Below are 23,984 nucleotides of genomic sequence, written 5' to 3'. Positions count from 1 at the left end.
CTTTCCAGAGTGGCTAAACTAATTTACATTCCTACCAGTAGTGTATAAGCATTCCCTTTTCTTTACAACCTCACCAACATCTGTTATTTTTTGACATTTTAATAATATCCATTCTGACTAGTGTGAGATGGTTTCTCACTATGGTTTTGATTTGTATATCTCTAATGATCAGTGATACTGAGCATTTTTTCATATGCTTGTTGGCCATGTGAAGTTGTTAACTCTTCTTCAGATCCAATTACATAGCCAGTCGAAATCAAATAATTAACTTTTATGTGCTAAACTACATATTTAAAATTAAGTTTATTAGAACATTAGTATATATTTATATCTCTATTTTCATTTACTCTTCAACCTTCTGTAATCTGGCTTTCATTCAAAATCTGGGTAACCAATTGCTAAGAGAACCAATAATTTTCTTCTTGTTAGGTCTAATAATCTCACACTTCATCTCAAGTAGTTTTTCTCCACAGCTTTGGATTCTGATAACTTTTTAAAAAATTGTTACTCTCACCTTCCTTGCCTTGACTGAAGCCATACTTACATATTACTGATAACATATGCCATGGGCCGGGCGCGGTGGCTCATGCCTATAATCCCAGCACTTTTGGAGGCCACGGCTGGTGGATCACCTCAGGTCAGCAGTTCAAACCAGCCTGGCCAACATGGTAAAACCCCATCTCTACTAAGAATACAAAAATTAGCTGGGCTTGTGTTAGGCACCTGTAATCCCAGCTACTTGGGAAGCTGAGGCGGGAGAATCACTTGAACCTGGGAGGTGGAGGTTGCAGTGAGCTGAGATCAGGCCACTGCACTCCAGCCTGGATGACATAGTAAGACTCCATCAAAAAACAAACAAACAAACAAAACCATAATCCATGTATGTGATGTAAAGAGCATCGACATGTTTGTGCTTCCTATTTCGTTCTACTTGTACTTCATCTACATTTTTAGCAATAATGTGAACATAAAAGCTTGAATAATTAGCTATCTGTAGTATAGTTACTCATACATTCAAAATATTGAGGGCCCCAATAAATATCAGACACTATGTTCTAGGTACAAGTGATAAATAATTCAGAGATTATTAATTTCAAAACATTGTAAGTGCCATGAAGTAAAAATCCTGGATGTGATGTAAATGCCAGTGAGAGAGCTGATCTGGTCTGGTGGTTGAGGGAATCAAGAGATATTTGAGTTGAGGTCTGTAGGATTATAGAAGAATTAACTAATCAAAAGAGAGGCAGTTGTTCCAAGGAGGGGCATGCAAGTCAGAAGGAATTGCATGTGGCAAGCTCTGAGGTGGGACCAAGCATGGACACATTGAAGGAATTGTGACTAGAGCATAGGGATGGAGGAAAAGATTGTAGCTAGCTGAGAAATAAGCATGGAAAAATTATGTAGAGCCATATAGACCATGTTAAGGACTTTTGTCTTTATCTTAAGGAGAAGCCATTGATGGGTTTATGAAGATACATGATGTGATCAGATTTTCAGTTAAATTAAAAAAATACTTGGAATGCATTTTGAAGAATGGTTTTTCGGGAGAGGCAAGAATAGATACTGTGGGCCAGTAGTTCAGAGGATAAATTATGGTATCTTGAACTGAAGTGCCTGAAGCTAGATGGATAGAAGTAGACTTCTTTAAGACATATTTAAAGATAACATCAACAGTGCTTAGCAATTAACTGGTGATGGAAGATGAGGGAAGGGAGTGTGTTAGGCAGGTTTTTACAATGAAAGATGTTGGTGATCATGGTCACCAAGATAGGGAATGCTGGATGAAGATTTAGTTTAAGATGAAGATTATGAGTTCAGGTTCAGCAACACTGAACTTGAGACATGAACTATTCAGATGGAGATATCCAATCAAAGTTAGAGAGAGGAGTCTAGAGCTCAGGGAGGAGTGTATATCTCTAATTTAGACTAATTTATACCAACAGATGTAGTAATGCAACTTTCTCTATACTGAAATGCAGATATTGGAGTATAGAAAATTAGCAGACATTTGAACATAGCAGAGAGATTATTTTTTTGAGAAAAAGAATAGTAGAGTATAAGCAATAATATTAAATCCTAGGAATTAATTCCACTCCCCCCTTTTTTTAAATTGTACTTTAGATTCTGGGGTACATGTACAGATTATGCAGGATTGTTGCATAGGTACATACATGGCAAGGTGGTTTGCTGCCTTCATCCTCCCCTCACCTATATCTGGTATTTCTCCCCTCATTATCCCTCCCCCCCCTAACTACCCCCCTCCCCCCCCCTTCCCCCAACCCTCCCCACCTGACCACAATGTGTGATGCTCCCCTCCCTGTGCCCATGTATTCTCATTGCTCAACACCTGCCTATGAGTGATAAGATGAGGTGTTTGGTTTTCTGTTCCTGTGTCAGTTTGCTGAGAATGATGGTTTTCAGATTCATCCATGTCCCTATGAAGGACAGGAATTCATCATTTTTTATGGCTGTGTAGTATTCCATGGTGTATATATGCCACATTTTCTTTATCCAGTCTATCGTTGATGGACATTTGGGTTGGTTCTAGGTCTTTGCTATTGTAAACAGTGCTGCAATGAATATACGTGTGCATGTGCCCTTATAATAGAACAATTTATAATTCTTTGGGTATATACCCAGTAATGGGATTGCTAGGTCAAATGGTATCTTTATTTCTAGGTACTTGAGGAATTGCCACACTGTCTTCCTCAATGGTTGCACTATTTGCACTCCCACCAACAGTGTTAAAGTGTTCCTGTTTCTCCACATCCTCTCCAGCATCTGTTGTCTCTAGATTTTTTAATGATTGCCATTCTAACTGGTTGGAGATGGTATCTCATTGTGGTTTTGATTTGCATTTTTCTAATGACCAGTGATGATGAGCATTTTTTCATATGTTTGTTGGTTTCATAGATGTCTTCTTTTGTAGAGTGTCTGTTCATATCCTTCACCCACTTTTGAATGGGTTTGTTTGTTTTTTTCTTATAAATCTGTTTTAATTCTTTGTAGATTCTGGATATTAGCCCTTTGTCAGATAGGTAGATTGCAAAAATTTTTTCCCATTGTGTTGGTTGCCAGTTCACTCTAATGATTGTTTCCTTTGCTATACAGAAGCTCTGGAGTTTAATTAGATCTCATTTGTCTATTTTGGCTTTTGTTGCCATTGTTTTTGGTGTTTTGGCCATGAAGTCCTTGCCTATGCCTATGTCCTGAATGGTCAAACTCTTTTTTAAAAAATTCTAAGTTCAGGGGTACATGTGCAGGTTTGCTACATAGGTAAACTTTTGTCGTGGGGGTTTGTTGTACAAATTGTTTCATCACCCAGGTATTAAGCCTGGTATCCATTAGTTATTTTTCCTGATTTTCTCCCTCCTCCTACCTTCCATCTTCTGATGGGCTTCAGTGTGCGTTGTTTCCCTCTATGTGTCTGTGTGGTCTCATCATTTATCTACCACTTATAAGTGAGAACATGTGGTATTTGTCTTCTGTTCCTGCATTAGTTTGCTAAGGATAATGGCTTCCAGCTTCATTCATGTCCCTGCAAAAGGACGTGATCTTGTTCTTTTTTTCTGGCTGTATAGTATTTCATGGTGTATGTGTGCCACATTTTCTTTATCCAGTCTATAATTGATGGGCATTTATATCGATTCAATTTTTTTTGCCATTGTGAATAGTACTGTAGTGTTTTCATAATAGAATGATTTATATTCCTTTGGGTGTATGCCCAGTAATGGGATTGCTGGGTTGAATGGTATTTATGTCTTTTGGGCTTTGAGGAATCATCACACTGTCTTCCACAATGGTTGAACCAATTTACATCAACAGTGTATAAGTGTTCCTTTTTCTCTACTACCTCACCAGCATCTGTTATTGTTTTCAACTTTTTTTTTTTTTTTTTTTTTTTTTTTTTTTTTTTTAGACAGAGTTTTGCTCTTGTTACCCAGGCTGGAGTGCAATGGTGTGATCTCGGCTCACTGCAACCTCCGCCTCCTGGGCTCAGGCAATTCTCCTGCCTCAGCCTCCCAAGTAGCTGGGATTACAGGCACGTGCCACCATGCCAGGCTATTTTTTTTTGTATTTTTAGTAGAGACGGGGTTTCACCATGTTGACCAGGATGGTCTCGATCTCTTGACCTCGTGATCCACCCGCCTCGGCCTCCCAAAGTGCTGGGATTACAGGCGTGAGCCACCGCGCCTGGCTCAAGTTTTTAATAATAGCCATTCTGACTTGTGTGAGATAGTATCTCATTGTGGCTTTGATTTGCATTTTTCTAATGATCAGTGATGTTGAGCTTTTCTTCGTGTGATTGTTGCCCACATGTATGTCTTCTTTTGAAAAGTGTCTGTTCATGTCCTTTGCCCATTTTTTAATGGGGTTGTTTTATTCTTGTAAATTTGTTTAAGTTCCTTAAAAATATTGGATATTAGACCTTTGTCAGATGCATAGTTTGAAAAAATTTCCTCCCATTCCGTAAGCTGTCTTTTTACTCTACTGATAGTTTCTTTTGCTGTACAGAAGCTCTTTAGTTTAATTAGATTCCATTTGTCAATTTTTGCTTTTGATGCAACTGTTTCTGTGTCTTCACCATGAAATCTTTGCCTGTCCTATGTTCTGAATGGCATTGCCTAGATTGTCTTCCAGGGTTTTAATAGTTTTGGGTTTTACATTTAAGTCTTTACTGTATCTTGAGTTAATTTTTGTATATGGTATAAAGAAGGGGTCCAGATGCAATTTACTGTATATAGCTAGCCAGTTATCCCAGCACCATTTGTTTAATAGGGAATCTGTTCTCCATTGCTTGTTTTTGTATTTCTGGATTCTCTATTCTGGTCCATTGGTCTGTGTCTGTTTGTTTTTTATTTTTATAAATTTATTTTTATTTATTTATTACCAGTACCATGTTGTTTTGGTTGCTGTAGCCCTGTAGTATAGTTTGAAGTCAGGTAATGTGATGCCTTCAGCTTTGTTCTTTTTGCTTAGGATTGCCTTGGATATTAGGGCTCTTTTTTGGTTCCATATGAACTTTAAAATTCTTTTTCCTAGTTCTATGAAGAATTTCAATGGTAGTTTAATATATAGAGCTTTGAATTTATAAATTGCTTTGGGCAGTATGGCCATTTTCACGATACTGATTCTTCCTATACATGAGCATGGAATGTTTTGCCATTTGTTTATATTATCTCTGATTTCCTTGAGCAGTAGTTTATAGTTCTCCTTATGGAGATTTTTCACTTCCCTGGTTAGCTATATTCCTAGGTATTTTATTCCTTTTTTTTTTTTTTGGCCGGGTCTTGTTCTGTCGCCAGGTGCCAGGCTGGAGTGCAGTGGCACGATCTCCGCTCACTGCAACCTCCGCCTCCTGGGTTCAAGCAATTCTCCTGCCTCAGCCTCCTGAGTAGCTGGGACTACAGATGCGTGCCACCATGCCCAGCTAATATTTTATATTTTAGTAGAGACGGTTTCACTATGTTGGCCAGGATGGTCTTGATCTCTTGACCTTGTGATCCACCTGCCTCGGCCTCCCAAAGTACTGGGATTACAGGTGTGAGCCACCGCGCCCGGCTATTTTATTCTTTTTCTGGCAGTTTTGAATGAAAATTTGTACCTGATTTGGTTCTGGGCTTGACTGCTGTTAATGTATAGGAATTCCAGTAATTTTTGCAGATTGATTTTGTATCCTGTGACTTTGCTGAAGTTGTTTATCAGCAAGGAGCTTTTGGGCTGAGACAATGGGGTCTTCTAGATATAGGATCATGACATCTGCAAACAAAGATAGTTTGACTTCCTCTCTTTCTGTTTGGATGCCTTTATTTCTTTCTCTTGCCTGATTGCCCTGCCCAGAATATTCAGTACTATGTGGAATAGAAGTGGTGAGAGAGGGCATATTTGTCTTGTGCCAGTTTTCAAGAGGAATGCTTCCAGCTTTTACTCATTCAATATGATGTTGGCTGTGGGTTTGTCATAGATGGCTCTTATTATTTTGAGATACATTCCTTCAATACCTGGTTTATTGAACCTTTTTTTTTTTTTTAACATGAATGAATGTTGAACTTTATTGAGGTCCTTTTCTGCATCTATTGAAGTAATCATGTGGTTTTTGTTTTAGTTCTGTTTATGTGATGATTAATATACATTGATTTGCACATGCTGAGTCAATTTTGCATCCCAGGGATAAAGTATACTTGATCATGTTGGATAAGCTTTTTAAGGTGTTGCTGGATTAAGTTTGCCAGTATTTTGTTGAGGATTTTTGCATCAGTGTTCATCAAGGATATTGGCCTGAAGTATTCCTTTTTTGTTGTATCTCTATCAGGTGTCAGTACTAGGATGATGCCGGGCTCATAGAATAAATTAGGGAGGAGTCCCTCCTCTTCATTTTTTTTGGAATAATTTCAGTAGGAATGGCACCAGCTCTTCTTTATACATCTAGTAGTTTTCACTGTGAATACATATGGTCCTGGGTGTTTTTTGGTTGGTAGGCTACTAATTACTGCCTCAGTTTCAGAACTCCTTATTGGTCTATTCAGGGATTCAGTTTCTTTCTGGTTAGTGTTTGGAGGGTGTATGTTTCCAGGAATTTGTCAATTTCTTCTATATATTCTAGTTTGCATGCATAGAGGTGTTCATAATATTTCCTGATGGTTATTTCCAAATAACCATCAGGAAATATTATGTCTGTGGGGTCAATGGTAATATTCCCCTCATCATTTCTGATTGTGTTTATTTGAATCTTCTCTCTTTTCTTCTTTATTCATCTAGCTAGTGGTATACCTATTTAATTAATTTTTTCACAAAACCGCCTCCTGGATCTGTAGATCTTTTGAATGCTTTTGTGTCTCTGTCTCCTTCAGTTCAGCTCTGAATTTTGTTATTTCTTGTCTTTTGCTAGCTTTGGGATTTGTTTGCTCTTGGTTCTCTAGTTTTTTAGTTGTGATGCTAGGTTGCTAACTTGAGATCTTTCTAACTTTCTGATGTAGGCAGGCATTTAGTGCTATAAATTTTCCTTTTAACACTGCTTAAGCTTTGTCCCTGAGATTCTGGTATGTCACATCTTTTGTTCTCATTAGTTTCAAAAAACTTCTGGATTTCTGCCTTAATTTAATTATTTACTCAAGTCATTCAGGAGCAGGTGATTCACTTTCCATGCAATTGTATAGTTTTGAGTGGATTTCTTAGTCTTGATCTCTAATTTGATTGCATTGTGGTCCGGGAGACTCTTTGTTATGATTTCAGTTCTTTTGCATTTGTTGAGGAGTATTTTAATTCCAATTATGTGATCAATTTTAGAGTATGTGTCATGTGGTAATGAGAAGAATGTATATTCTGTTGTTTTTCACTAGCGAGTTTTATATATATCTATCAGGTCCATTTGATCCAGTGCTGAGTTCAGGTCCTGAATATATTTGTTAATTTTTTGTCTTGATGATCTGTCTAATATTGTCATTGGGGTGTTAAAGTCTCCCACAATTATTGTGTGGGAGTCTAAGTCTTTTTGAAGGTCTGTGAGAACATGATTATGTTTCTGGGTGTTCCTATGTTGGGTGCGTATATATTTAGGATTGCTAGATTTTCTTGTTGAATTGAACACTTTACCATTATGTAATGCCCTTCTTTGTCTTTTTTGATTTTTGTTGGTTTAAAGTTTGTTTTGTCAGAAACCAGGATTGGAACCCTGCTTTTTCTGATTTCCATTTGCTTGGTATATTTTTCTCCATCCCCTTATTTTGAGCCTATCTCATTGCATGTGAGATGAATCTCTTGAAGATAGCATACCAATGGGTCTTGGCTGTTCATCCAGCTTGCCACTCTGTGTCTTCTCATTGGTACATTTAGCCTATTTACATTTAAAATTAGTGTTGATACGTGTGGATTTCATCCTGTCATCATAATTGCTAGCTGGTTGTTTTGCAGACTTGTTTATGTGTTACTGATTTGTGTACTTCAGTGTGTTTTTGTAGTGGCTGGTAATGGTCTTTCCTTTCCACATTTAGTGCCTCTTTCAGGAGCTCTTGTAAGGCAGGTCTGGTAGTAACTAATTCCTTCAGCATTTGCTTGTCTGCAAAGAATCTTTTTTTTTCCCTTCAGTTATGAAAGAAACTTAGTTTGGCCATATACAAAATTCTGGGTTGGAATTTCTTTTCTTTAAGAACATTGAATGTGGGCCTCCAATCACTTCTGGCTTGTAGGGTTTCAGCTGAGAGGCCTGCTGTTAGTCTGATAGGGTTCCTTTTGTGACCTGGCCTTTCTCTCTAGCTGCCTTTAACATTTTTCTTTCATTTTGACCTTAGAGAATCTGATGATTATGTGTCTTGGGGATGATCTTATTCTGGAGTATCTTACTGGAGTTCTTTGCATTTCCTGAACTTGAATGTTGGCCTCTCTGGCTAGGATGGGGAAGTTCCCATCAATGTTGTCTTGAAATACGTTTTCCAAGTTAGTTCCATTATCTTCCATCTTTTTCAGGTACACCAATGAATTGCAGATGTGGTCTCTACATAATTCTATATTTCTCAGAGGTTTTGTTTATTCATTTTTATACATTTTTTCTCTATTCTTGTCTGCTTGTCTTATTTTGGAAATGTAGTCTTCAAGCTCGGAAATTCTTTCCTTCACTTGGTCTATTCTGTTATTAATACTTGTGATTACATTATGAAATTTTTGGGGACAGGAGTGGTGGTTCATGCCTGTAACCCCAGCACTTTGGGAGGCTGAGGTGGGTGGATCATTTGAGGTCAGGAGTTTGAGACCAGCCTGGCTAATGTGGTGAAACCCTACCTCTACTAAAAATACAAAACAAAACAAAATAAAACCATATCTGGGCATGGTGGTGCATGCCTATAATCCCAGCTACTTGGAAGGCTGAGGCAGGAAAATCACTTGAACCTGGGAGATGAAGGTTGCAGTGAGCCAAGACCATGCCACTGCATTCCAGCCGGGGTGAGTTGCGACTCCTTCTCAAAAACAAAAAAACAAATTTTTGTAGTGTGTTTTCAGCTCTATCAGGTCAGTTACATTCTTCAGTATTCTAGCTATTTTATCTGTAAGCTTTTTCAATGTTTTATTATAATTTTTAGTTCTTTTGCATTTTGTTACAACATACTCCTGTACTTCTGTGAACTTCATTCCTATCCATATTCCGAATTCTGCTTCTATCATTTCAGCCATCTCAGCCTCAGCCTGGTACTGAACATTTGTCAGAAAGATGATGTTGTCCTTTGGAGGAAAGAAGGTATTCTGGCTTTTTAAGTTTTCATTGTTCTTGTGCTGATTCTGTCTCATCTTTGTGGGCTTATCTACCTTCAATCTTTGAGGTTGCTGACATTTGGATTTTTTTTCTTTTATTCTATTTAATGACCTTGAGGGTTTGATTGTGGTATAAAGTAGATTCAGCCAACTGGCTTTGTATCTGGAAGATTTTAGGGGGCCATCGTTCAGCTCTCAACTCCTAGACTATGTGCTCTAACTTTGGCTGACCTGTATTGGGCCCCAACTTTGTTCTCTGGTTCCTTGAGGTTTGGAGTCTACTTTGCTGGGGGGACCAAGGTATGGCAGCTGCAGCCAAGTACTAGTGAATTCAGGGGTGCCTGCCTCCCTGTGGGCATTCACTATGCCAGTGGAGGCAAGGAATTTTGGGGGGAACAGGAGGCTTCTGCTATAGACTCTGTGTGCTTTTGCAGTGGAGGTGGTGTTGGTTTGGGGCTGGTGTTGGTTTGGGGAGGTGGTGTTGGTTTGGTAAGTGGTGTTGGTTTGGGGGTGGTGTTGGTTTGGTTTGAGGCTCTTGCTATAGACTCTGTGTACTTTTGCACTGGAGGTAATGTTGGTTTGAGGCGCTGGCCAGTGCAGGCCTGAGTGCTTTCTTGGTATCCCGCAAGCAGGAGGGATTGCTTAGGGTGTAGGAAGATCCTCTACTCTCCATGCAGCATTACTGGAAGAGTGAGGCACTGGTGGTGGCAAGGCTTGCTGGCTGTATGCTGCTAAGGTTCTGTCTGCAATGGTGGTTGGTGGGGGTTGAGGGGCATACTTCACTCCTGTATGCTGGTGGGGTAAGTAAAGCAAAACCCAGTTGTGCAAACATGTGCCTGCAAAATGATGTGGGGAGTTGCCACAGGCTCAGGGGAAGCTGCAGCATGGGGAGTGAACACCCGGTCTGGTGCGTGGCACTAGGGGCTATCTTGCTGGAGCTCTCCACTGATCAGACATGGCTCACTTGTGCAGAAGCTATTCTGTGGGCCCCCACAGCACATAAGATGTCCCTCAAAGTAGGCATGGCCAGGCTGGGGCCCTGGAAGAGGCCAGCAGACCAAGAAATACTCAGGTTGGACCAACCCTGTCTGATGTGCAAGACCACTCTGCAGAAATCAGGTCTGAAAATTCTCCTAGGGCCAAAGTCTCTAATGGGAGCAAGTCAAACCTAGAGGGATGGCTATCCCTCTCCATGCTCTGCTATAGATGTTCCTGCACTAAACCCTGTGGGCTCCATCCACATCAGCTGGCTTGCTGCTCTACCACTTTGCTTGTTTCCTGGGGGCTCCACCCCAGAGAGATATGGGTCAGCAATCACTCAGTGCAGTCAGCCCAGATGGAGAGTCTGTGCTGTGGGCCCAAGCCAGGGGCTCCCTGTCTGGTGACAAGCAGTCAGGGGGTAGGGTGGGATGTGTGGGAGATGGACTGGCCTCCTCTCCTTGGGTCAACTGCTGCTTATTGGAGGTGTGGATAAGGCACTTAGGGTCCTTGCTCCTTTGTTAGTCCGAGGGTAGCAAGGACAGTTCCACTGCCAAGGTAGTGGTGGAGAGGCTGTCAGTTGTCTCTGGTGGCTCTGTCCAGGGAGTTGCTGAGTTTCTATTGGCTTGATATCTCTGGTGGGGTGTGGCTACAGGTCCAGGCCTGGAAGACTTGCTCATTGAGGAGATATGGGAGTGGGCACCCACGTAACAGTCTTTCCACTTTTCCATAGACCTGCTGTAGTGTGCTGGGGGCTTGCTCCAGTCCCCAGTCCCTTTAGATTTTCCAGTACCTGGAGGTATCACTAGTGAAAGCTGTGAAACAGCAAAGATGGCAGTCTTCCCCTCTCTCTGGGAGCTCTGTCCCTGGGAGATACAGGCCTGCTGCTGGCTCGAACACATCTGTAGGACATGGCTGAAGACTCTAGTTGGGAGACCTCACCCAATCAGGGGGAATGGGATCAGGAACCTGCTTTCAAAGGTATTCTGGCCCCATTGTCGAAGAGCAGTTGTGCCATCCTGGGGGTATGCTTTAGTCCAGAATCGCCTCAGACACCCTGAAGCCCAAAGACTGGAATGGCTAAGTAGCTCAAATATCAAAGATGGTGGCCTGCTCCTCTCTCTGGGACCTTTGCCGAAACCTCTGTCAGTCAGAGAACACCATTTGGTGTAGCCAGAGACCTCCAGTTGGGAGGCTGTACCCCGTTGGGAGGAATGGGATTGGGACCTGCTAAAAAAAGCACTTTGGTCACATTTTTGTAGGGCAACTGTTCTGTGCTGGGGTACCCCTTCCACTCCTGGTCAGCTTAAGCTCTCCAAAGCCTGAAGGCTGGAAAGCCAGGTTGCCCAAACAACAAAGATGGCAGCCTGCCACTCCCTCTGGGAGCTCTGTCCCAGGGAGTTTTCAAATCTCTGTCAGCTTGAGAACACTGGCAGGTGTGCCTGGAGGCCCCAGTTGAAGGGTTCCACCTGGTGAGGATAAATGGGATCAGGCACCTACTTAAAGAAGCAGTCTGGCCACATTTTGATAGAGCAGCTGTGCTGTGCTGGGGAATCCCTTTTGCCCTTGGTTAGATCGGACTCTCCAAAGCCCAAATTCCATAATGGCTAAGTTGTCCAAACAGCAGAGATGGCAGCCTGTCCCTCCTCCTGGGAGCTCTGTACCTGGGAGGCACAGTGTTGCTACTGGTGGCTAGCTAGAACTCCAAGCCAGTGTGTCTTATCCTGTGAGGTGCTGCAGAAGTGAGGCCTGTAGATCCTGTCTGCTGATCTCTCTGGATTCAACCTCTTTCCTGGGGTATGTATGGGGGTCTATCCTTCAGCTTGGCTAGAGTCGCAGCTACTTTTGCCTGAACATCCAGAAAACTGGAGTATCTAAGGCTCTTGAATCTCCATGCATGCCTGAGCGGCTGCTCTGCTGAGACTCCACATAGCTGTGCATGTCACACTGGAGGCCCTGATGGAGTAGTTCAGAAGTGATCTCCTGACCTGAGGGTTGCAAAGATCTGTGAGAGCAGTGTGGATTCCCAGGGCTACACATTCACTCACCACTTCTCTGGGAAAGAGAGCTTCACTTTACTCCATGTCTCTCCCTGGTGGGCTGTCTTCCTGCCTTGATTTTCTCTGTTCTCTGTGGGTTGAGTTGTTTCCTTGATTAGTTCCAATGCAAATACCTTAATGTTTCAGTTGAAGATGCTGTGTTTACTTACCCCTTTCGTTTCTCCCTGTGAGAATCACACACATCAGCTGCTTCTAGTTGGCCATCTTGGCCACTCCCGCACTAATCTTTTCTAGCACAAAAGAAATTAATAACATGTTGATCTACCTCTTCTCTCTCTTTAAACGTATTTAATAATTCTGAAAATGTTTTTTACATTTCTTTACATTGGTAAGCTGCTTTATTTTTAAAAATTGTAGGTCTAGCTCTTCCTGGATTACTTTTATATAAGGACCATATCTCAAGAAATAAATACAATTCATTCAAATGCAGAAGAATCTATTGGAAAAAATTCAGAGGACAGGATAAAAGCACTCAGAAACAATGCCAGGAGAAGGCATCCATCACGTAACATCACTGATAGGAGTCTCTCTAAAATTCTTCTTGCTCTGTTAATTGTTATCAAATATGGAAAGTGAACAAAACAGTATTAGTATTAGAAAAAAAATCTAAAAATAATGACCTTTCTGAGTGAAGACTGCTTTGTTCATGGTTACTCTTTTTGGGATACAGTTCTATGTTGTTTTACTCAATTTATCAAATAGCCATTCAGCAAATATTTATTGAGTGTCTGTTATGTCACAGGTACCCTTTCAGGTCCTTAAAATACAAGAGGACAAAGAGTAAGAGATTCCTGTTCATGGCTCTAACATTCCAGCAGGGATAGCAATTTCTATTGTAAAGTCAATCATACTACAGAAATGTGAAATAATATTGATGCTGTAAGGAGAGAAAAAATCAAATAAGTGAAATAAAAAAGAAATGTGAAGTAACACTGAAAATAAAAGAGGCTATATTTTATTGAATATGCTCCAAGTTTTATACTATTTCATAAAATACACAAGATCTGGCTTTTAAGAAATCAATGTCCTCATCATATAAAAACATATAAAATAATTTTTGTTATATAAATGAATCAGTAATAAAACCATTATCTCAATAATCATAAACTAATTATGAAGTGATTGCTCATCTCAGAAAAAACCTTGGCAGAGTTAAAATAAAAATTTCAAAATACAAAACTTAGTACCAAAATTAAGGCAGTGTTAGGTTTCTAATTTTGCTATTCATATGTTAAATGAATAATCAAAATTCAGTAGCTAATACTAGCTAGAGTTCTAAATAAGACATAGTTAAAATGAAAGTTTTAAAAAAAATCATAAATTTCAGTATCACCATGATGACAATTTTAAGATGTTAATTTTGATGCTCTAGTCTCAAATTTGTATTTGATGTGGTTATATAGCTAGGCAGTACTGAAGTGGAAGTTTCAAAACAAATTAAAATCAAAAGTTAAGAAAAAAATATGAAGGCAATTTTAGAGTGTTTAATTTGGCACTGTACTTTCAAAATCATACCTGAGATTTGACAGCAAAGTATCAGATTCATTTATATAACAATGTGACTGATCTTTATGCGTGGTTTGTGAAACACTTATGCAGTGTTACTTCAGAAAACTGCCATGATCGACTTGAATTGATTAAGGATATCCATTCCTTTCCTTGGCATGATCCAAATAAATTACTAAAGTATAATAGTAACAATGATAAATATAAGTGATAAAACCGTCATATTACTTTGAAACTCTTACAGATTGATTATGGTATAATAAAATTTAGCATTTTCATATTTTTGAAAATGAATGTGTTTCTCTAACTAGCTTAATTTGGGACAGTTTGAACATCAGAAGGAATGACGATGCAATGTAAACCATACCAAAAAAAAAAAAAAAAAATCCAAGAAGTGGTAGTGAAAGCCTTCTTTCTAGAAGAATAGCAGCTAATATACATAGAGTGAATCTTAGAATTAGAAAATCACCATATTTTGATTCCCCTCCCCAAGGGGTGACAAAACCATTGGTAGACAGTGGTTGGGAAACAGAATAGTCTCAGGATATCACTCCATAGATTTATTTATTAATTAAGGAGATAAAATGTTCTTTGAGAGAGAGAAAGCTGTTACCATCTTTACTAAATAGGAGAGCCTGACCATGTCTGAAGTTTATCTAAATGGGATTCCTGATGAAATGTTTATTCTGAATCTAATCACACAGAGACTTGTCTGACAATTCCAGATTTTTTGGATTTTCTGCAGGACTATTTGAAAGGACATTTCAAAGGATTCCAAGAGAAAATATTGGTGTCCATGCTATGATGATTCCTCACCTCTTCCCACCTGTTCTCTGACCTGGCCTGCATGACTCTCTTTGTGGTAGTTTGGGTGTGGTATGTACCACTGAGGCCCACACCTATTGCTGTATGTGTTGTTTGGGAAATTGTCATCTTCCAAGGCTGTGTGATAAAAGAAGAGCCATGGGGAAATGTCTCTTCCAAATTTAATCTTTACATTATTAGAAAATATTCTAATGACCTGTTTTCAGATATTTTCTTGTAATTTTCCATTTTCATGTATTTATTCTGACACCTTATTTTATCTTGCATTTGTAATCACTAAGGTGTTAATATTGTAATATTAATATTATATTATTTAAACTAGGAAAAATCTGTTTTCTATTACAAATGAATAGTGGATAATTTAAGTATAGAAAGTAATATTTTCTTTATGGGGCCGTTTCACTCTCTGTAATCTCCTGAATTCTAATTCCCACTGTAGTGAGCTATAACTTTAGAAATCAGTTTTCTTAAAATCAATTTTTAAGTCTGCTTTTCTAGATCTAAAGACATAAAGCTAAAAGTTCTTCTTGAAAAGAAGCACATTTCAGTTATGTTTATAACTTGAAACAAACATCAAAACTCATATCATACTGAAAAATAGAAGGGAGATGTGTTTTCTTGAGGAGAGATTTCTCTGCAATTAAACAGCTCATCACATGTTTGGAGTACACAGACAATACACTTCTTTTTTAGTGTAGAATTCCTCTTTTTGCTTGTAGAATTATCATTGGTATGGAGGTTGTACAGCGGAAGTAGTGGAAAATGTAGCCAATACTAGGAATCCTAGGAAGTGTCTAAACTTCATCTTTTCTGTTGCTCCTTTGCCCTTAGTGGGTAACTGTGGAAGAGGTTGGGCTAGGAAGAGATTGCTTCTCTTACTGTATTTAGTTCATACTTCCTATCTGGGTATTTGGCAATAAATGACTCATTCTCTTTGTTTGTCCTAGTGTTGAAAAATTTTCCCATATGCCAGAGACAAAATGTTAAAATGACACAATGTGAAATTATAAAAAGTAGAAAAAGATGAGGTGTGGACATGGTGAATGGAATTTCAGCTTTAAAACTATTGGCAGAGTAGATTTTACATAGGCTTCAATTAAGTAGACCTGAATGTAAATTCTAGTTCTGCAGCTTACTAGATAAGTGACTTTAGTCAAGTGATTTAATCTCTTTAAGATTTAGTTTACTTATTATAGGATATAAGAATATAATTTTTCTTATGAGGTATTAGTTGAAATAGTATAAGTACATTGTAGCATACAGTGATCCCCTAATAAATGTAGGTTATCATTAATGCATTGCTAGGAAATAAAAATGCACCAGGGAACAAGTGATATGACCGTCTTATTGATAACAGGGGATGAATTTTTGTGGACAAAAAATTTAGAATTGAAATTTCAAGGGGTCATCTCTTTCACCAGGTGTAATTAGGTTTGCTGTTATGGTAATAAATAATATGTCTGCTTATCTTCTTAAACCAGCATCATGGAACATTAATTAATAAACAGAATTCAGTGTATTTGTGGGACATTTTATATTTTATGGAATCATTTGTTTTATCACCTTCACAATGCTTGCCACATTCTCAGACCACCTATTATGTGATTTTCTTAACATTTTTCTTAAAATTTACTTATCTTTTTAAAAACTTCATCGAAGTCTCACTTAGGCACATAATTTGTAAAATCATGGGTTTGTTGTGCAAGTTATGTTTTTCTAATGCACTCTAAAACAAATACTTTAAAAGAGTTACACTTATAGTCCATATACCACCCATAATCATCTCAAGTACTTCCAGTGAGATGTTACTGCACTTTGGAAAACACTAACATACATTATCCTCCTTAGTTTTTATAAGAGTTAAATGAGTTGAATAGAGAAGGCATAACTATCCCCACTTTAAAAATGAGAAAAGCAGGCTTATGGATAAAATTTCATAGTAAATTGCCAGAACTGGTCCTGATACTCATGCTTTCTTTAGGTCAACCCAATGCTCTTTTACCATAGTTAATACCAACTTCTTTAAGGAAACTTAGAGCTAAAAGTAAAGTAAAATTTTATATATTTAGACCTGACTATTTTGTGGTAACTTGAATATAGGTCAGTCTGAAAAAAAAAAGAGGAAACAAACTGAGAGCAGATTACCAAGTTGTGGTAGGTTAGCCTAAGATAGCTGCTGGTTATCTTAGCCTTCTAGTATTTATAGCTTTGTGTAATCCCCTCCACTTGAGTAGCTTGCTCCTACCAATAGAATACAGCAGTAGAATAGATGTTGCCTCTCTGATAACTTTGCAGAAGATTGTGACCTCTGTCTTGCCAGAGTACTTTGTCTCTTGCTGGTTTTTATGAAGCAGGCTGCTATAGGAGAGAGACTCACATGGCAGGGACCTGAGGGCAGCCTCTGGCCAACAGAAAGCAGTAAACAGATGCCCTTAGTTCAACATCCTTCAGGGAAATGAATCCTACCGACAGTCGGGTGTGTTAGCTGGGAAGCAAATGTTTCCCTAAGGGAGCTCTCAGATGAGGTCCCAGCTTTGGTAAACGCCTTGACTGCAGCCTTGTGGGAGACTGTGAAGCAGCGCTATTCTCAGAATCCATAGCTGTTTTAAGCTATGAGATTTTTTTTTGAGGGGGCAGTGATTATTTGTTATTAAACTATATGTAAGTCTACAAGAATCATTCCAGAAATGATTCAATGGAGGTAGAATCATGTGGCTGTGGATCCCAGGCACTTGGAGTTCTAATAGAATTGTGACATCTAACACTGGACACCTTTTCTTTCTCTCTTATTCTCCCATTTTTCTCCTTTCCCCTTTTCCGTCCCTCCTTCCTTTCATTCCTTCTACTTTTTTTCTGTATTTTAAATTAATAGAGCAGTTGGAACCACAAAAGCAATGTCTGTATCTACAAAATGTCATTATTCATACTTTGTATCCACAATGCCCTACCTACGGCTTCCTGCCTAAAAGGTGCATCTGTAGAAGTTGCTCAACAAAAGCATGCCTGTTGGTATTATTGAATCACTGTGGAGTTATTCATTGTTGTCATGCCATTTTGAGTTTCCATTTTTTAATTTATGGAAGTGTCTTTTTTTTTAAGAGAGGTATGTATACCCATTTTCTCTCTCTGTCTTTTCCTCCACAGGCAGTTTATAGCACTGACCTGTCATCAATAGCACTTGCTGTCTTGAATGTGGAGATAATTTTTCCTGCTGGGATTCCCTCTAAAAAATTAAAAATACTAGACACTAGGAAATAATATTCCTGCTTTAAATTGTCTTTTCTATTCACTACACCAGGGTTCTCCAGCCCTTAGGCCACAGACTGTGGCCTTTGTGTAGTGAATAGAAAAGACAATTTAAAGCATGAATATTATTTCCTTGTGCCCAATGTTTTTAATTTTGTACTGGTCCATGGCCTGTTAGAAACCAGGCTGCACAGCAGAAGGTGAGCAGCAGGTGAGCAAGCATTACTGCTTGAGTTCTGCCTCCTGTCAGATCAGCAGTGGCATTAGATTCTCATAGGAGCACAAACCCTATTGTGAACTGCACACGCAAGGGATCTGGGTTGTGTGCACCTTATGAGAATCTAACTAATGGCTGATGATCTGAGATGAACAGTTTCAACCCAGCCCTCTCCTCCTCACCATCCCCCTACCCTGAAGAAAAACTGACTTCCACAAAACCGGTTCCTGGTGCCAAAAAGGTTGAGGACCCCTGCTGCACTACACTACCTAAAAGATTTTCACTTTCACAGTGTTGCTTGCTTCTGTTTTACATTCACAAGTAGCTAAAGCTAGCTGTCTGGTAAATGGAGGGGCAGAGCAGGTGGTGGGGGAAGAGTACATACGGACAAATTTGAATCACAATTTCCTCGCTGTATGCCAGCAAAATTTAATAATAGCACCTAAATATACACATGTATATGTAAATGAGTCATACTATGAAAACTTTTAACAAGTGCTGGCAAGTCAGATGACAGACTTACCCCGAAACCTGCCACTCCAATAAAAACCTCATAATTAAAAACAAGGCTGTCCATAAAGTGTAACATATAATAACAATTATTTGCAACTGGTACAAGGCTAGATTAGAAAGTTAAAAGTTATCTTTCTCAGATAAAAATGCTTTTCCTATACAGTATGCAGATTATCAACCATACTTTGAGTAGTGAGATGCCATTTGCTCCAACAATCAACACCTGCTGCCTTTGGTTCAAGAAGAGACTGAGGTGATACAGTTTCACCTGTTTTATGAGAACAACACTGGTATTTGCCATCTATTGACAGAGTGCCTACTACGTGCCAGATGCTTTGTTGGCACTGAATGTGCTTTCTCGTTCCATTTTCTTTACACCCAATGAACAACCGACTACATTTATATTGCACTGAGGCTTAAAGTGGTTTACTGACTGCCTAAGATTATACAAGTAGTAGGTGGCCAAAGCGGGGTTTGAACCCAAATATACTTGATTCCCCAAACCATGCTTTTTGAAAAAAAAACAAAGGCGTAACTTTGATAAAAGACATGAAGTTAATGAATATATGAAAGCTGGTGAATAGCTACAGTGTGGCTTTAGGCCAGATCCTGTTGAACATGTGTTAGGATAGATAAGTGAAGTTTCTTCTCTGCTGCTGCCTGGTTCTCAATTGGTTATTACCTGATGTGCTTTCCACATTAAAATTCTGTTATTTTGGCCTATAAATTCACCCACCCAGGCTTGGCTAAACAGTGAAACCCTGAAATTTGGCATGTCTTTTTTTCGGAGTGCCTCTATGGTAGGTAGTCAGAATGAAAATGGAATTAAAAGTTTTGTGAAGCTATAGCACTACTTTTTCATTATGTTCCTCCCTGACTTTCTGCCTTACGTGTCTACTTTGGTGAGATATCCTGGGAGAGATTAAGGTGAAAAGAAGCTGAAGTTAGGATTGGGGAAGAGATGAAGCAGTCGATAAAATTCAAATTCTTACATCCCGAAATGCAACTATTCTTTCTCCAACTTGGTTTTTAAGAAGTGAAAGAAAGCTCTGTGCATGAACAGAATGTCTTAGGGTAGCTATTAATAAAAAAAATTGATGGCGGTTAACTCCCATTTCTTAGAATTTCATCATTCTTTGAAAGTATTTATCATACCCAATCTTTTAAAAAAAATCCTTAATGACATACCACAGTGTAGAGGTTGGCAAACTTTTTCTATAGAGGTCCTGATAGTAGCTTGTGTTGCTTTTGTTGGCCATAGAGTTTCTGTCACAACTACTCACCTCTGCTGTTGTAGTAAAGACTCAGCCATAGACAACACATGAATGAATATATATGTTCCAATAAGACTTTTTAAAATAAAATTAGGCAGCAAGACAGATTTGACATAAGGCTTATAATTTGCTGATCTGTGGTATAGTGAAAGGAGTTCAACTAGAGTTTGATTATGGCTCTGCCATTCTAGTTGGGTATTTTCGAGAAAACTATTTAATTTAGATTTGTTGTAGTTTTCTTATATGTGAAATGGGGATAATAAAACATACTTCACTAGACTATTAGGAAGACTAAGCTATGTAGCTAAATAGAGCAAAATATCTGGCACCTAATAGATGCCTAATAAATGGTGACTATAATGATTATTATCATTACTGTGTTATTGTAAACATTTCTCTTAGGTTTTTTAGGTTGTTTATTGTCTAATGCATTTAGAGAAAATAAGTGCTGTTGAAGGCAGCTGGAACTGTTTTGCTGGCTTATCACTGAAGTTCTAGTTCTTGTTGGTGCTTATTTCATAATTATGAAACTAATTCTTTTGAAAATAACTTGAAGCAGAGCAACAAGAACTAAGAACTAATACCATGCTCTCTCAGTTCTTATTGCTCTACTTCAAGTTCTTTTGAAAAGAAGTACATAGATATGGGTGCATGTGTTTGCTTTATTTCTTTATTTTCCTTGTTGGGTAATCATGAATATGTTGATTGGTGTCAAATAGGGGTCTCACCTATCCCCATGACAATAAGCTTCTATTGACTTGAATTCAGACTATCCCTGGTGGCCCTGTAAGTGGGAAAGCCTGGGTGTATCTGGCTTGGTCTGTGGTGCCAGGAGGGGGTGGATGCACCTGTTCTACTTGTGGAACGTTGGCACCAATCTAGTGGTTGCTTCTCCGAGTCCTGTGTCTGCTTTGTGAAAGGTCGCTGGTTGGTTTGAGCTCCTGAGCTGTTTATGCCGCATCCTATGCGTGCCACACTGGCTTTCTTTCTGTGTTGTTTCTAGAGATAAGTTTGGCTCATAGAAGTCAGACTCTGTGGCTTATCATTATAGATTTTTCTAGAAGGAGAATAGGCCATGATCACATCTGAGGATCTTGAGTCATTGAAGACATGTGCTGAATTAAAGATAATTTTTTGACTAAAGGAGACAATTGCATCAATCACAGTGAAGGAGAAGCCACAATACAGGGCCTGGAGTGTTGTCTTAGCCACAGATGTAAGGGCTACAGTTAACAGACAACTTTCAGTTTCTGCTATTGGAAGGGATGGTCAGTCTTTCCCTCTTCTCTTTTCTTGACTTCCATTTTTCACCTTTATTTTTCGCTCATTTCTTATGAAGAATAAAGACAAATGATAGCAGATCTACCTTAGGCTGTTATGGGGCAAGGAATCTATTTAATAACAAAAGCTAAGTCAAAAGTCTCACTTTTCTCCTTTTGAATGGAAATAATATTGTGCATGGGTTAATTAGATTGAATGCTGTAAACATGAAGATAGTGCTTGCAAAGTAGCTACAGAGAAAGTAAAATCCTGAAACAACCAGCAGTGTTTAGGACCAATAGTATAAGTCTTCACCCACTGCACATTTGGATAATACGGTAAGAAACATTTTTTTGATAGGTTAAATAGCAAATCTAAGTCCCCCCAAATTATAAAAAAATTGTCATTATAATTCTAGAGGTATAATGTAACAATGTGTAAGTTGCATCGAATAACAAAGTTAGTCTATAACCTAAATTATTTCCTCCTGTTTTTTTCACTTCTATGCATATTTTTTTACTTCCATGCTAGAGTTACCTCATTCTTTTAAAATTATGAGATATTCTATAATTTATTTGTATTCCCCTATTAATATATTTTTAGCTTATTAGTTTACTTAAAAAGGTTTATATTTGCTTATGTAATGGTAGAGTTAGGAGTCACATGTCCATTTAACAGAGTTAGGAGTCACATGTCCATTTAACAGGTATTGTATTCTTCTGCAACTTCTCTGCCTTCATGCAAACCTTTGAGAATGATCTGTTGAAACAAGGCTAAAATGCCTTTGAAGAGGTATTATAGATGTTCATATCTACTTTGTGTCTATTTCCTGGAAATAGACACAAAGTAGATAGCTGCATTAGAGGCCCAGCTCTATAGTGTAGCTCAAAATCCACCAAAACTAATACCTTGATTAGATTCTGGTCAAACAAGTTGCCATTAATCCAGATGTAGGTTGGGATTGAAAGGCAGTTCTTCCACACCCTGATATCAGTGTACCGATTTGTGCATTCTTTCTCCCCTTCTTCCTTTATCACCCTCATATAATTATTTGTGTACGTGTCTGGCTTCCTCATTGCTCTGAGGGCAAGGATCATGCATGCCTTATTCATATTTGTATTATTCAAGGCTTCTACTATGCGTTCTACTATGGGGCCTGGCCTAAAGTGGTTGCTGAAGAAGTGTGTGTTAGAGAAATCATACATAAGCTAGAAATTCTCATTTGGATTACTGTATCTGAACAACTTTCAGCTTCTTTGGTGGGATGAAGAAGAAAAACGGGGTTTAAAGTACATACTGTTCAGTATTAATGTAGAATTTAATAGCTTCCATGCAAGTGCAGAGTCCTCTGTAGTTTCCCAGTGTTAATCTCACTTCTATCTGTAGCCATGTCTCAATGCTGGGCGACTCTCTTCTGGCATGTTTCGGCAAGACTGTACCTCATTTGTGTAATGTACATTGGCTTCTAGTTTCCACAGGAATTGTTTATATGCATTTAATTTTAGCTCTTGGGCTACAACATGTCATTGTTCTTTTTACTTATCTCCTCTTACTTTTGGAAACAGGACAGGCATCTTCAATACTTGCTGTTCCTGTTTGGTATGCTCTTAGATTAATTTTAGCTTTGCTCTTCAGCTTTCATGATACCTCAGAACATTTTTCAGTCATATTTCCTGTATAAGAAAATACAGACTATGTCACTTTGTACTTCCACAAAGGGAAGTACAGATTGGGGGGCATAATTTAATTCTTTCAGGGAACTCATATTTTGGTGTGAACAGAAATTAAAGCAAGGTATTTGGATTATCTATCTCATTTGATTGTTCCATATTCAATTTAGAGGATAACACATTAAGCTCTTATTCAATTTTATTTATTACGGTCATAGTGAATCTGGAAAAAATATATCTGGGGCTTAGTTTTCATATTTGGGGAAAATGAATACCCTAGAGAATAATAATAAACATTAGATAAAACAATGTTTTCCTAAGAGTAGGCAATGAAAAACTGAAGATACTAAAAGCTGCCTTGCACGAGTGCTTTGAAAAGTCTCTTGCACAATTCTGTTTCTTTATAGTACTTACACAATCATATTTCATAATGGCTTTCTATAAACAATGTTCTTGACAAGGAGCTTAAAGATGCAAAACTAAAGGAAGCGCTTTTGGGAGAAAAAACTTTTATATTTGGTTATTTGTACACTACAACAGATATAAAACTATGGACTTTCTAAGTGCAATTTTCATATGTCAGTTCGAGAGGAGACAGGAAATGTGAAACACTGTAGGAGGTATGAGTTTGCCACCTGGAGGAGAGAGCTGAAATTCAACTGTTCTCCAATTTCTTTAGTATAATTCACTAATTTATTTATTTACTCATTTAATTATTCAAAAATAATTACCTGCCAGGCTTAACTATTTTGCCAGTGCATATTTGATAAATCTGTTCAAGATTTATGAGCTCAGAGAAACCACAAACTGTATCTTACTTTAATTGCTCAGCTGCCTCTTTAAAAAATCTTTTAAGAGATATTATTTTTAGCTCTTGCGCTAAAATAAAACTTTATTCTTTTGTACTAATTCTGTATTTTTTCTTTTTTGATGTTTAAGAAACAAGTTGGATATGGACAAGATGTAATTTCTTCTGTCAAGGAACTCATAGGATAAGAGGTTAGTGATAGAGACCAACAATGCTGATACATTTTTAATGACAGAGATTATGTCTAGAAAAAAAACAATCATTTGGTAAAGACAAAGTATGCATATCTATTCCTTTGTTTCAATTACTTTAAAGTTAAAAAACAATTATTTATCTCCTTTTGTACTACAAGCAATATCTGGTATAGTGTATGCATAGTAAGTC

At 38.3% G+C, this 23,984-nt stretch overlaps 1 long non-coding RNA gene across 3 annotated transcripts in view; it reads left to right on the top strand.

Moving 5' to 3' along the window:
- LOC116566073 overlaps positions 1-23,984 on the top strand; it is a 47,327-nt gene that overhangs the window by 8,087 nt on the left and 15,256 nt on the right. Inside the window, exon 2 of one of the 3 annotated variants that reach the window (XR_004275715.1) lies at positions 23,732-23,791. The exons of 1 other annotated variant lie outside the window; for it this stretch is intronic. This is a non-coding gene — a long non-coding RNA (uncharacterized LOC116566073). Of the gene's footprint in view, positions 1-9,161; positions 9,230-23,731; positions 23,792-23,984 lie in introns of all 3 variants that reach the window. One more of the 3 variants, XR_004275716.1, reaches the window with a different exon arrangement.

Source organism: Sapajus apella, unplaced genomic scaffold, assembly GCF_009761245.1.
Source record: "Sapajus apella isolate SASKATOON/1434 unplaced genomic scaffold, GSC_monkey_1.0 scaffold42, whole genome shotgun sequence".
NCBI lineage: Eukaryota > Metazoa > Chordata > Mammalia > Primates > Cebidae > Sapajus > Sapajus apella.
Note: the sequence above shows the minus strand (reverse complement) of the source record. Positions and strands in the feature narration are given on the sequence as shown.